We start from the raw sequence: 14,976 nt of genomic DNA on the forward strand, positions 1-14,976 counted from the left end.
AGCGCGGCGAAATCCAAACAAGTATGTATCATTGACTGTAGCCATTACTCTTTTGTATTGTATTGCTTTGTTATTGTAACCTCCTTTCAGTAATAATACGCTGTGGTGTCGGAACCCAGTAGTTTAATCACAATCTGGTGTCGTGTCTTCCTTTCCCTGCTAAGGTTTAAAGTGTATTATTATCGCATTGCATAGCTGTTAAGGGTTCACGGTGTATCATTAGGTGTGTACGCGCTGTGTGTACTTTGTATAGCCAGCACGGCGTTTGTACGCAAAGTCCGTACTCGGTACGGGACTCTGTATGCTAACGGTGTGAAAAGTCCGTAGGTTGCGGATTAAGTATAGGGGCCACAGCGGCTTCATTTAAAGTGTATGAAATGTTTTTTTCAATTGTTTGCTTTTAGTCCTGTATGAAAATCAGCATTCTCAATTGGGGGCATCGTCCGGTTTTCCACATACTCACAGCCTAACAGGTCACAGCAGACTTAATCTATCAGCAAAAGGGCGGACAGAAAGTATCCTACGTAACCTTTTCTTGGTCGATGGATACACTAAAAACCCTACTTGTGTGTTGATTAGATGACGTCTGCTCTGTATGGTTTGTAGAGATGCTGGTAGAACCCGTAAAACAAACAGGAAAAAAGCTATTTAAAAATCTGTGAATTTTTTTTGCCCGCCAAAAGCGTACACAACAAAAGGCACCCATACTTTGTATACCTTCTCACATTGTTGCCATAACACTCAGATTGCTAGATTCATTTAGATCTGTGTGAAACCGAATACATCTGTTGCTATATAGTTAAAACTAAAATAAATGTTTAAGGAAGTAAGTGTAAAGCAAAAACGCAGTCTGGCCTGGTTGTAAAGGTTTATACAGAAAAAAACTGTGTGTTGTGTTAAGTGAGCGATTATAGTTAGTATTGCTCACATTTATAGAAGTTGTGGGATTTGTTTTACTGCGGACGTACGGTTTTGTACACGTGTCTCGGACAAAGTACAGGACTGCGCACGCAGCGTAAGAGACACGCACGGTTGTGTGTTTACGCAAAGTGCATAAGAGTACGGGCGCTAAGTACAAATTACACAATAGTGTCGTTTAGCTAAAAGGTGGGACAGTAGCCATGCTACAATAGCACAAAACTGCCCGGTTTCTAAAGCAGATTAGTATAAAACTTTTGTTTAAAACTGTATTGCCTCTGGGGGTAAAGCTGCCTATCTGAATGAATTAAAATTTTCTGTACAGAAAAACAAAGTGTATTTGAGTGAGCGAACGTAGGAGTGAGTGGATATTCATACCAAGGGAATTCGGGATCCAGTTGTGTGGTACACCGAGTGAGTGGAGTCTTGGTGGTGTGAGGCGGCTGACTCGCGTTAGTATAAGGTTTAATACGTAAGTGGTGAGGAGACTTACACAGGAGCATGGTAGGGAACTGTGAATTGTGTTGTGACCCATATAGTTTTTGATACGCTCCGGCTGAGGTTTCGCAGCTTGTGATTCGATTCCAGTGGTCGTACGGCAGATAAGTAGCAAGTACCTATATGCTGTGCGATTGGACCGCGCGTTTGTGGGTGCGATATATGGCGCAACGTGATATCCTTTTTACAAGCTTTTGCGTAAAATCGCGGTATCATTAGCGCTGTATAGGGCATACGCAAGCGTGATTTGTGTATAATAAAGCGCATAGGGAGTTTTCGCTGGTCTCTCTCAGGAAAATCTCCAACAACAGATACTTTACTGGAAAGGGTAAGTTATTCCTAAAAACTTCCAGTAAAAATAGGTCAATAGGGGCCCTAAGTTGGGTACTGTTAGGCGCAGCGGTCCGTAGCCGGCCGCTGCACCTTCTCCCCTTTCTGCACGGCGCCTGGCAACGCTAGGGACGCCGTGAGCGCTGAGCCGCCGGGTCCCTAGCAACGCTAGGACGCCGTGCGCGCTGAGCCGCTGGGTCCCTAGCAACGCCAGGACGCGTGCGTGCCGAGCCGCCGGGTCCATAGCAACGGGGACGCCACAGGCGGACCGCGTTCCCCGTTGCTGATGTTTAATTAGTATCACACATGTTCTCTGGTCGTGCAGCAAGGCAGCTGCACGACATTTTGTGTAATTAGGCTCTGGACTCTGATTGGAGGGTTCCCTGTTTTAAGCCACCTCAGTGCCTCACACAGACGCCGGTGATAGCTTCCTGCATGCTGCTCATGTTTGGTGAACGTCTGTTCCTGGTCTGCTGTGCCCGGTCTTTCCAGTTCTCTGAGTTCCTGAGTCTTGGAGTAGCCGTCTTATCCTAAGGAGTTCTTCTGGTCCTCGTTTACCTGTGGCAGTCGATAGAGGATCTTGCTTGGTTTCGTGAGTGGCGGCTCCGCCGCGAGTTGCGGCCTAAACCGCTTTATATTGTTTTCTGTTATTGGAGCATTTGCGGAGGTATCCGCTTCCACAGTCCTCTCCGGTACTCGGCGGTGCCGTGTAGGAGAGTGGACAAGTGGATTATTTTGTTGTTCTTTTCCCTGGCCGAAATCCGCGCATACTTTGGTTTCAGCTTTGTTAGTAGCCCCTGGCTTTGTTGTTCAGTTAGAGGGCCCCTTGTTATCACCCTGTCTCGGTTCACTCTTTGTCTCTCATTAAGACCTGAGGGGGCATCAGAGTTGGCCAGACATAATCCGCCCTTCAAACGCGGCTGCCATGGGCCCAAGCAACCATAGTCTTGCAAGAGTGTACTGACAGCACGGGCGAGACAACGGAGATAGGGTGCCAGGGGCTATTCCCTTTCCATTCCCCTTTCCCAGCATTACGTTCTGGTATTCAGGTCCTACCGTATAAGATCACCCCTGACCTCAGTATCAGAATCATAACAGGTACATTGCCTTCGCTATCGACAGTGTATGGTAGTACTTGCCAACGTGGGCGTGAGCGGGTGAAGAGCGCTCGGAGAACTTTCACCATCACCTTATATTGAGTATTTTGATGTTTGTGGGAAAAGGCCCACAATTATGGGAACCAGTTGCTCAAGTAAGGGACGTTTAACCAGGGTTCAGGTTGAAGAGCTGCGGTCCAGGGGGTCAGCGAAGTTCAAAGGAAAAAGTATTATGTGTGGGAAATATAGTCCACACGCTGAAGACTTTTTGTCTGAATGACTGACAAAGATAGGGTACCATTCCCTAGGGTGGGCAGCTTTGAACCAGCGGTACTGCAGAATGTAAGCAGTAAAATATGTCTTCTTAAATCCAGAAAACAAAGGATTAGACATAACGATTGTTTAAAATTATGGCAACAAGAGGGGGAGATGCAAAGGGAACAAACTTGTAAAGCAGGTTCCAAACCTAGCAGGAATGGAGATACAAACACACCATTACCGACACAGGTCGAAGGGAAAAACATGGCTACAATCAATGGTACATCTGTAAATGATAGTAGTATGCAAGAGCAATGTATTAACCCTAACCTTTGCAAGTTGTATCCTGTTTTGAAGTCTATTCAAGGTCATAGGTCACTGGAAGATGAAGGATCCAGCCAAATCACAGCTCTCATTCAGGCAGTCGCTTTGCAGGAAACTAAGGTGGGGCCTGTCCACCCAGTTAGAGCAGTACCAGTGTTCCCCACTGAAAGAACTGGTGAGGTCACAGCTACCGGTAAGTGTGAGACAGTTCATTACACAGAGACAACAACACCTCACAGTAAACAGATTAGGAACGGAATGGTAGAATTACACCCTGTCTTGGAAATAGTAACTCCCAATGGGGGAACTGATAGTCAGGGAGTAGTCCTCACCAGAAATAATGCAATGTATTGCCCGTGGCCCAGAGATGAGCTGCGGTCAATCATTTCAGAATTCCCAGACCCTCGGAAGCATTTAGCCAGATGTCAGAAGTTTATCAGAGATCTGGGTAATGCGTATGAACCGACAAACAAACACTGGCGGATATTTTTGAAAGCGTGCCTACCCCCTAATATTAACACCCAAAAATGTATCACTGATTGTAGATTAGAGTCGGATAGTCGTATGACTGACAAACACAATCAGGAGAACTTAGAGCAAATTAACATGCAACTAGAGTTGTATTTTCCCACAACTGTTAAGTGGAGAAGAATTTTCTCCATAAAACAGAGGGAAAATGAAATGACATCTCAGTATTTCCATCGGGCCCTGCAAATAATGGATAAATACATTGGGGTATCAGATACAGGGAACAATGCGAATTACAGGGAGGTGGCTGTCTCTGTGCTAATGGACGGACTCAATAAGACAGTAAGGGACAGGGTACAAACATATTTGCCTAATTGGAGAGGGGTCACAGTAGCTTGTCTTAGAGAGTGCGCAATTGAACACCACAAGAATATTGTTAGGCGTAGAAAACAACAGGAGGAGAGGCTGAGGATTGAAAGTATACAGGCTCTTATACCAAAGTCTCATCAGCCTAAACCCCAAAACCCTGGTAGTAAGAAAAGGCCAATAATATGTTACACTTGTAAAAATAAAGGACATTTTGCCAGAGATTGTAAGAGTAGTAGAGCACATAGCCAATATAGACCCCTAGACAGAGAAAACAAGCCACGTTATTAAACACATAGACGGGATCAAGGGACATATAGTAAGGAATCACGAGCCATATAGAAAACACAGATTCGGTTAATGGGAAGAACGGAATAAATGCAACTTTACCCTTCTAACAAAATTTACTGGGGTTGAGAAGAGGTCTCTAAACTTTTGCTTCTTTCTCTAGCAGAAGTGACCTCTAATTAACTTAACAGAAGTTTTGTTAGAGATGGTATACATATAGCGTGCTCCCGCCCAGAAAGTACGAATTATGTTGGATACCCACGAAGACTAAAGTTGCATTTCACTGTTTTAGATGCATGTCCATCACAGGTAGAGGAAATTATCTCAAAGATATCGGGTTCCCTATGAACTTAGAATGGACAGGACACTGGATTGATGGCTGGGATAGTCCCAGTAGAGATATAACACACACAGAATTTTTTTTAGGGGAGCAGACTGAGTAGAGAATCATTCCCCCGTAGTGCCCAATCCAGATGTCAAATTTTGTAAAATCTTCTTTGTCTCTACAAACTTATCTGTTACTAAACTCTATGTGATTTGTCTTCAAAGTTTCCTCTTCATCTCTTGCGTTCACCGACAGGATCACAGTTCAGACGCCACATGCCTACTCGGTCTTTCAAAGCTCTGCCCAAATCCAGTATATCTCACCAGCATAAGGACACCAGTATTTATGCAGTGTGCCTGGTCATGCACAAAGGGTGCAGAATGAGAATACTGGTGAAGGGAGACTGTGCACAGACACGGATATGCATGATGGTGTGCCAGCCTGTTGGTGAATGCCAAACCTGACATTTCCAAATCTGACATTTTTCTTTTCTTTATTTACTATATCCCCCTCTCTTCTCTCATACAGAGACGGTTTACTTCACACAACTGATCAACACACAACAATTAATTGAAATGCAAGATTTGTGTTCTTTACAGGAAAAGGCGGTCTGGAGGTCAAAGGGGTATGGCCAGGAATCCTCAGGACTGTGGACAGGTGGACAAGGTAAGCCGGTGGCCCCCAGAGCATATCTTCCAAGCTTAGCTGAGGCGGCACACGGTCCTACTCATCTGGGCAAAGAGGGTATGTGCAAGCTGGTAAGAGCCTACTGGTGTGCGCCAGGATTCTCTTCTCATACAGGTAAGAGAGCAATGACATGCTTTACTTGCTTGAGGAAGAATATTGGAAAGTCAATACCAACAGAGCCATCCCATATCCCTCCGACAGATGGACCTTTTCAGGTAATACAAATCGATTTTATACAGTTACCACCCTGTAGGAATTTAAAATATGTGTTAGTTAGTATTGATGTATTTTCCAACTGGGTAGAAGCGTTCCCTGCTGCCACAAATACTGCTACGTTCACTGCAAAGAAAATTGTGCAGGAATTTGTGTGTAGATATGGTATCCCTAGAATAATTGAAAGTGACAGGGGTAACCCATTTTACAGGTGAAGTCTTTCAGGTCATGTGCAAACTGATGGGAATTAATAGCAAGCTGCATACTCCGTACCGTCCACAGGCGAGTGCAAAGGTGGAGAGAGTGAACAGCACTATTAAGAACAAGCTGAGCAAATTAATGGCTGAAACTGGATTGTCGTGGCCAGAAGCTTTGCCACTAGTGTTGTACAGCATCAGAACCACTCCCAGGTCTCCCCTTAACCTATCACCCTTCGAAATTCTTTTTGGTCGACAACCTCATGTAATGATAGACCCCCAGGATGATTTGAAATGTAATAATGAAGTGACTGTGAAATATTTGGTTGGGATGAGCCGGCAGCTGAGAAACCAACAAAGAAATTTAAAGCTGGTGATTCCTGACCTACCGAACAGTAATTGTCATGACATTGAGCCTGGGGATTATGTGATGATTCAAAATTTCTTACGCTCAGGTTGCCTCATAGACAGGTGGGAAGGACCATACCAAGTCTTGTTAACCAGCACGACAGCATTGAAGGTCGCCGAAAGAGAGACTTGGGTCCACTCGTCCCACTGCAAGAAGGTCGCTGACCCGGAGAGAACTCGTGACAAAGAGCAGAGTGTAGAGAATCTCGTATCACTGGAGTGTCTGTTCCGGGAAAGTTGAGAGGGAGGACTGTTGAAAGGCATTTCAGCACAGAGAGTAACAAGACCTAGAACGGTTGTCGTACCACTTTCTTTTTTCACCTCCCCCTGCATTTTTTCCTCTTTTCTCCTTCTTATTTTCCTCCTTTCCCCTAACGAAATGGATCGATCACAAGAGACTGCGTTTCGGGTTCTGTTAGTAATTCTGGTTTTGATAAGGACAGTTTGTTTTGGTGAGGGTCCCAGAGAGGTCAAGCAGCGATCTGGAATGGGTTCTGATGGCAAGTATGAATTTGTAGGATCTCAGGATCAGCACATCACTTTAGTAAAGGCTGGCATCAGTAAGCGCTCTGGTAGTCATGGAGCTCGGAGGCACTGTGAGGGGTTATTGTCTGATGAATATTGTATTTGTAGGAATTGTGAGAATATAATCGAGGATGGGTGCCTCCAGAGATGTCAGTCCAACCTTAATATCGACATGGACCGTCATCCGTTGAGTGATTACCACTCACTAGTGGGTAAGGTCTTAAACCAGACAGAAGGCTGGGTGTGCTCACAGGTACCTCAAGCTCAGAGCAAGTCAGGATTAGTACCATACCCTTTAGCAATAGATGAGGTACTCAAATTACGGGGTGGGAGACCGGTGGACAAGAAATTCAATATCTCTAGGCCCCCTAGTTTGAAGCTCCACCAGTATCATGTAGACAGGTCCTTATTGTGTTTTAATATTTCCAATTACTGAAAACCGGGAAATTGGGAAGTGACGTGGAATAACCAGACAATGACCTTTTTACACAGAGCTGATAGCATACCCATAGACTCTGAACTTGTACGCCAAATAGCCAAAAGTGAGAGGTATTTCCGGTATAGGTATACTTGTGGAAGCAAGACCATGTGGGTTGGAAAAGTATCGCCAGGGTATTGTGCTCATATCATCCAGCCCGATACTTGTACTGAGCAGATGGGAGAACTAGGGATTGGTTTCTTTACTTGGGAATTTTGTAATATGGTAATGTTATATTTTGTCCCCTATGTTCTCCCAGATGATGCCTATTTCATATGTGGGAGGAAGGCGTACAAGTGACTTGCCCCGAGCTCAGAGGGATTGTGTTATATTGGGAGAGTACTGCCAGAGGTCATGACCATAACCCATGATAAGATGAAAGACATTCAACGCAGTGCTCAGGCTCCTTATACTCGTACTCACTATGAACACATCATCAAGAGACACCTCATAGATAGGGCAGAGCACGCAGCCTCTGATTTGATCCACGAATCCACCGGGATTCAGTTCCTTCTCGCATTAGACATTACCCGTACTGCCAGAGGAACTATAAATTATAGGTATATCCATGCGCTAGAGAACTTGATAGATAATATCACTGAGATGTATGATGACACTTTCAGTTATACGGGAAGGGAGTTACAAGCTTACAAGAAGGAACTGATTCAGCATAGGATGGTCCTTAATTATGTCACAGCCGTGACAGGTGGGTACTGTGTTACTCTGGCAACTCAATATGGTGTGAAGTGCTGTACGTATATTACAAACAGCACTGACGACCCAACGGAGATTATCGATCGAAAGATGGACGATATCTTGCAGTTCAAGTGGGAGTTCAGGAGGAAGCACAACCTTACCTTAGCGACTGTGAGTAATGAACTGACCGGCTGGGTCTCATGGTTGAACCCACGCAAATGGTTCTCAGGTTTAGGAGAGTGGGCTCAGAATGTCATTATGAGTGTGGGGAAGTTTCTCCTTTGTATCCTGAGAGTCGTCATAATTATTGGTTCGATATTTAGGTGTGTTCGAATTCTAATGCGGTGCAAGCACGACACAACTCTGATGAGTCTGTTATAGCAGCAGATTTAATTTATGACCAATCCATAGAGACAGTGTTATGATAAGGATTGCAAATGAATTTCATGGCCTGTTTCTTTCACCCGTTTTTCTTTTGTTTCCCCCTCTGCCCAGATACATACATCCGGAAAAGACGTCAGCCCTACCCAAAATGTTTATGTGAATGTATTTTATATATGTGTCTTATCTTCATCTCTGCAACCTCCAGTTAATGGCACACATAGTCGACAGGTGATATCCACATATACTAGCACTCACATATGTTTCCCCCTCCATGTATCATCAACTAAATGTGCACCCCATTTGTTGGAACAAGAAGCCGAAAAGAGCTCGGTAGTGTTTGTTGGCCCAGTTACAGACCCTTAATACGGGATGAGAAGGATTTAATGAATACTTTGCAATACCTCGAAGCTTATTACATATACGGCACGATGATACATGCCCCTCAGACATGGAGTCATAGATACATGCTTTTTACTATCCCACTAGGTTATATATTTCCCACCTACAACTCTCCCCCGACCATCCAAACTCCTGTAGATATTGTGTAGATATTTTTCTGTTTATTGATTAGACAGTGGCAGTTATTGGTGACTGCCAAAGGGTGGACTGTCAAAGTCTAAAAATATTGCAGTACACAGATCACGTACAAACTACACACAGATGGCCTCCGCGCATGTACTTGTTCTGCCGTGCGTGCACATTTCCGCAATTTGCGTATGGTCGATCCCGCAGTCCTGCGCATTAGCGCGTGGTATGAGTATTTACGGTAGAGTTTGTGAATGCATGGAAAGCTATCAAAACACATTACATATTTAATCCATATAGTGCACAATGTACACATAGTCTCCCTGCACCACATCAGTAAGATACAAAAGTTTAAATGGTAACAGAATAAAGGGATTCACCTTCACAGGATAGGAGGGGACAGAACAAGGTTATAAGGTGGTGTTTGGTATCCAGCTGTAGGGTATTGTTGGGTAATATTCCGGTGTTGGTTTGAAGAAGATCGCATGTTCCTGCGAATAGTTATGTGCAGGAGCAGAATATAGATATAAACTGTATTTAATGTACATTAATTATGCAGCGGGAACCCAGAGGAGACCACCCACAAGTGCATCCTGAACAGACATCGCCCACCTATTCAAACCGACCTATGACCTCTCCTGTACTGTAAATGACCATCCCTGTGTCCAATGGACAAAGAGATTACAGTGACCATTGTGTTAAGTTTTGGAAGATTGGATAAAAGATGCCTGCTGCAGGCCTGGTCACACAAGACTCACAAAGTTATCTATCTAGATGACCGAGGACCAGACTGGGTAGCGCGGCGAAATCCAAACAAGTATGTATCATTGACTGTAGCCATTATTCTTTTGTATTGTATTGCTTTGTTATTGTAACCCCCTTTCAGTAATAATACGCTGTGGTGTCGGAACCCAGTAGTTTAATCACAATCTGGTGTCATGTCTTCCTTTCCCTGCTAAGGTTTAAAGTGTATTATTATCGCATTGCATAGCTGTTAAGGGTTCACGGTGTATCATTGGGTGTGTACGCGCTGTGTGTACTTTGTACAGCCAGTGCGGCGTTTGTACGCAAAGTCCGTACTCGGTACGGGACTCTGTACGCTAACGGTGTAAAAAGTCCGTAGGTTGCGGATTAAGTATAGCGGCCGCAGCGGCTTCATTTAAAGTATATGAAATGTCTTTTTAAAGTGTTTGCTTTTAGTCCTGTATGAAAATCAGCATTCTCAATAAGTAGTGAGTTTTCATAAAATATAATTGTGCAACTAAGGGAGGAATTCAATTGCCCATGGTAAAAGCTCATGGTAAAAGCAGGACTTTACTGCTACTCTTTTTTTTGGGGGGGTGGGGGGGGGAATTCAATTACAGTATATTTTTACCACCCGAAAAATGACCTGTTTTTTTAGGCAAAAACACATAGGATCTGTGATGAGTTCACGAACATATCTGTTTTCACAGCCGTGATCAAAAAAACAGGGCACTTATCAGGGATTTTGTTTGTGACCTTGGGGGATCCCAAAATAAAATCCCTGAAAAGTGCCAGTGTCTGGCTGCCTATGGGGCTAATTGAATAAGCCTGGGGGATCAATTAGCATACGGTAAATTACCGCAGGCAATTGAATTCCCCCCTTAGAGTAAATTGTGCACCCTTTCTATTATCACAGACGTGGGTTTGGACTCAAAAATCTAGGTGGAGGTACTAAAATATAGTTACAAACGTGTGCTTGGGATTAATCAAATGTGCTCATTGTCTGTAGCAGTAAAAATATTATGGGGACTTAACAAGAAGAGAAAATAGGATTTTAATTACCTATCGGTAAACCCTTTTCTCGTAGTCCATAAGGGATATTGGGGAGACTTAGGGGGTCATTCCGAGATGATCGTAGCTGTGCTAAATTTAGCACAGCTACGATTATTCACACTGACATGCGCGGGGACACCCAGCACAGGGCTATCCCGCCCCGCATGTCAGTGCTGCCCTACCCCCCGCAGAAGTGCAAAGGCATCGCACAGCGGCGATGCCTTTGCACTTCAAGAGTAGCTACCGACCAGTGCAGCTTTAGCGTGCTGGCCGGGAGCTACTCATCGCTCCCCGGCCCGCAGCGGCTGCGTGTGACGTCACGCAGCCGCTGCGGCCCGCCCCCCATTCGGTCCGCACACGCCTGCGTTGGTCGGACCGCGCCCATGAAACTGTGGCCAAATGCCGCTGTTCCGCCCACCCCCACCCCCCCTGCCCAGCGACAGCCAGGGACAGTAACATCACCATCTTCTACGTGAGGTACTTGTCTTCTACTGTCATCAAAGGTACAAACCAGGAGGACTGTAGAAATTCCAACACCACATTCATGTCCCAGGGTGCCGTTGGAGGCACAAAAGGAGGTTGGATGTGGAGAACTCCCTGCAAGAAGGTCTGAACTTCTGGCAACACTGTCAACTTCTTCTGGGAAAAAAAGGAGAGAAATGAAATCTGTACCTTAATGGAACCCAGACGCAAGCCCTTATCCACACCAGCCTGCAGGAAATGTAAGAAACGTCCCAAGTGGAAATCTGCAGGTGGATACATGCGTTCCTCGCACCAAGATATTATATTATATGATATCTCCAAATATGACGAAAGTGTTTTGACGTCACAGGTTTCCTGGCCTGAACAATGGTAGCAATAACCTTTTTGGAAAGGCCCTTGTGAGTTAGGATGTTCCGCTCAACCTCCATGCCGTCAAACGTAGTCGCTATAAGTCCGGGTAGACGAACGGTCCTTGTTGAACAAGATCGCTTCGTAGTGCAGTAAAGCTTCTTGTTGAGACGAGAAGCCATCATGTCTATTTGCAGGCAGCCCCACCAGTGGATGATCTGCTGGAACACCTGATGGTGGAGTCCCCACTCTCCCGGGTGGATCGCGTCATTCGTGAGCAGAGGAGAGGCCTGAAGCAGAGAATTGTAGACCGCCTGTAGTTTCAGAATGTTGATCGGAAGGAGTGCTTCGTGGGCTGATCACCTGCCCTGGAATTGCGCCCCTTGGGTGACAGTACCCCATCCTTGTAGACTTGCATCCGTCATGAGGAGGGTCCAATCCTGAATCCCGAAACTCCTGCCTTCCAGGAGATTGGAGGACTGCAGCCACCACAGGAGAGAAATCCTGGTCTGAGGTGACAGCCAAATCATCTGTTGCATCTGTAGATGTGATCTGGACCACTTGCTCAGGAGATCCAATTGAAATGTTCTGGCATGGAACCTCTCATATTGGATCGCCTCATAGGAGGTGACCATCTTCCCCAACAATCTGATGCAAAGATGGATGATACATGAGCAGGTTAGAGCACCCTGTGGACCACCTCCCGAAGTGTTCTCGCCTTGTACTCTGGGAGGAACACCTTCTGGGCCACCGTATCCAGTAACATCCCCAAGAACAGGAGCCGCTGAGTCGGTTCCAGGTGGGACTTCTGTAGATTGAGAATCCACCCATGGCGTGACAAAAGTTGGAGAGTGTGGTCGATATGGAGCAATAAAAGCTCCCTGGATCTTGCTTTTATCAGAAGATCGTCCAGGTAAGGGACAACATTGACCCCCTGGACCCAGAGTTGGAACATCATCTCCGCCATTACCTTCGTGAATACCCTCGGAGCTGTGGACAGGCCAAAGAGGGTAGTGCCTGGAACTGGTAGTGATCGTCCAGTAGGGCAAACCACAGAAAAGCCTGATGAGGTGGCCAAATTGGAATATGAAGAAAGGCGTCAATGATATCCTGCGAAACCAGGTAGGCGTCCTTGATATCCTGCGAAACCAGGAACTGTTCTTCCAGACCTGCAATCACTGCCCTCAGAGATTTAATTTTCAACTTGAAAACCTTTAGGTAAGGATTCAAGGACTTTAGATTCAAAATGGGCCGTACCGAGCCGTCCGGCTTTTGAACCACAAACAGGTTGGAGTAATAATAACTGTCTCATTGTGGTATCGGTACTGGAACAATGACATGGGACTGGACCAACTTTCGGATGGCCTGTTGCAATGTAACCTGCGTATCCTCCAAAGCTGGTAAGCTTGATTTGAAAAATCTTTATGGAGGAGCACTGTCGAACTCCAGCTTGTAGCCCCGAGAAATGAGGTCCCCTACCCAGGTAACCAGGCAGGAGCTTTCCCAGATGCAGCTGAAGTGATGCATTCGGGCTCCCACCTTGACATCTCCTCGGGGTGGGCACCGTCATGCTGAGGACTTAGTGGAAGCAGAACTGGTGCTATGTTCCTGAGAACCGGTGGTTGCAGGTCTTTTTGACTTAGCTCTGGCGCCTATATTTGCATTGGAGGCACCTCTGGCCCTAGAACGAAATCTGTTAGACCGAAAAGACTGAACAGACGGCCCCGGGTAGGAACGCCTAGCAGGCGGGGCCAAAGGGGGAGAAACATGGAGTTCCTAGCAGTGACTTTGGAAATCCACGTATCCAACTCAACCCCAAAGAGCCATTCCCTCAAAAAGGGGAGGGATTCCACACTGCGCTTTGATTCTGCGTCCGTGGCAAAAGTCCTAGCATTAGTATTCCCCATCTCTTTGAGTGAGTCACACAGGACGCGTGCAGTGTCCTGAATGTGCTTGATGAGAGTCACCATAGTGACCAGAGGCATAGGCCCTGAGAGGCCCCCCTGAATCTGAGTAGCCCACGTGTGAATGGCATGGGTCATCCAGCAACCTGCTATGACCGGCCTCTATGATATACCTGCTGCCATGTAAATAGATTTTAGTGTAGTCTCTATCTTTCTGTCCCCAGGATCCTTCATGGTAAAGGAGCCTGGGGCAGGCAGTACCACCTTTTTGGACAGTCGAGAGACTAATACGTCAACCCCCGGGGGTTCTTCCCAGAATTTCCTACCTTCAGGAGCAAATGGGAAAGTGCGCAAAAACGTTTTTGACACTTGGAATTTTTTGTCTGGATTTTTCTAGGCCAACTTAAATAGGTCATCTAACTCTGCAGAATCAGGAACAGTGACATTAGGCTTGTTTTGTGTAAAGAAAAATGACTGCTGTGACGCAGCGTTCTCTAGAGGGAGCTTTAACACGTCCTGTATAGCCAGAATGAGGGGTTCAATACCCTGAGCAGAATCAGGATCCCCACTAATGGGATCTAAGTCCTCCCCATCCTCCTGTATATCCTCATCTGAATCAGAGAGTAGGGCAGGTAAACTACGCTTTTGTGGACCTGCATGAGAGATGGAGGGCTGTGTAACATCTGCCCTGGCAGCTAAATCTGCAACAGCCTGTTGTAGTAGCTGAGTTTTCTGAACATTAGCAGACAGTTGTGATGACATATCAGACATCATAGTTTTAAGAGCCCCTAGCCAGGAGAGCTCTGGACCCTCTCCCCCAGCTGCTTCACTGAGTTGTGAAGATTGGCTGCATTGTTCACTTGAAACAGAATCAGTAGATAAGGGAGAGAATCTAGTGTGGCATGCACTACAGAGTTTGCGTTTACCTATGCTTACAGTAATCACAATGACATACACACAGACAGTACTACTGATCAAGCCTGCCCTTACTGTATGTGGAGGAGACACACAGAGAGAGACACCAGCACACCCCTAGCTGTACAGCCCCAGTGAGACTGTCAGCTAATTATATTACAGTGAAACACTAGTACAGTAAAATCTGTCCTGTAGAAGACCCATATTGGTAGAGATGTGCGGCTGGCACTTTTCGTGTTTTGGTTTTGGTTCTAATTCCATTTTCGTGTTTTGGTTTTGGCTTGGTTTTGCCAAAACCACCCTTTCGTGTTTTGGTTTTGGATCTGGATGATTTTTGGAGAAAAAAAACATAAAAACAGCTAAAATCACAGAATTTGGGGGTAATTTTGCTCCTACAGTATTATTAACCTCAATAACAAATATTTCCACTCATTTCCAGTCTATTCTGAACACCTCACACCTCACAATATTGTTTTAAGGCCTAAAAGTTGCACCGAGGTGGCTGTATGACTAAGTGACACAAGTGTGCGTCACAAACACCTGG

Source organism: Pseudophryne corroboree, chromosome 10 (genome assembly GCF_028390025.1).
Source record: "Pseudophryne corroboree isolate aPseCor3 chromosome 10, aPseCor3.hap2, whole genome shotgun sequence".
NCBI lineage: Eukaryota > Metazoa > Chordata > Amphibia > Anura > Myobatrachidae > Pseudophryne > Pseudophryne corroboree.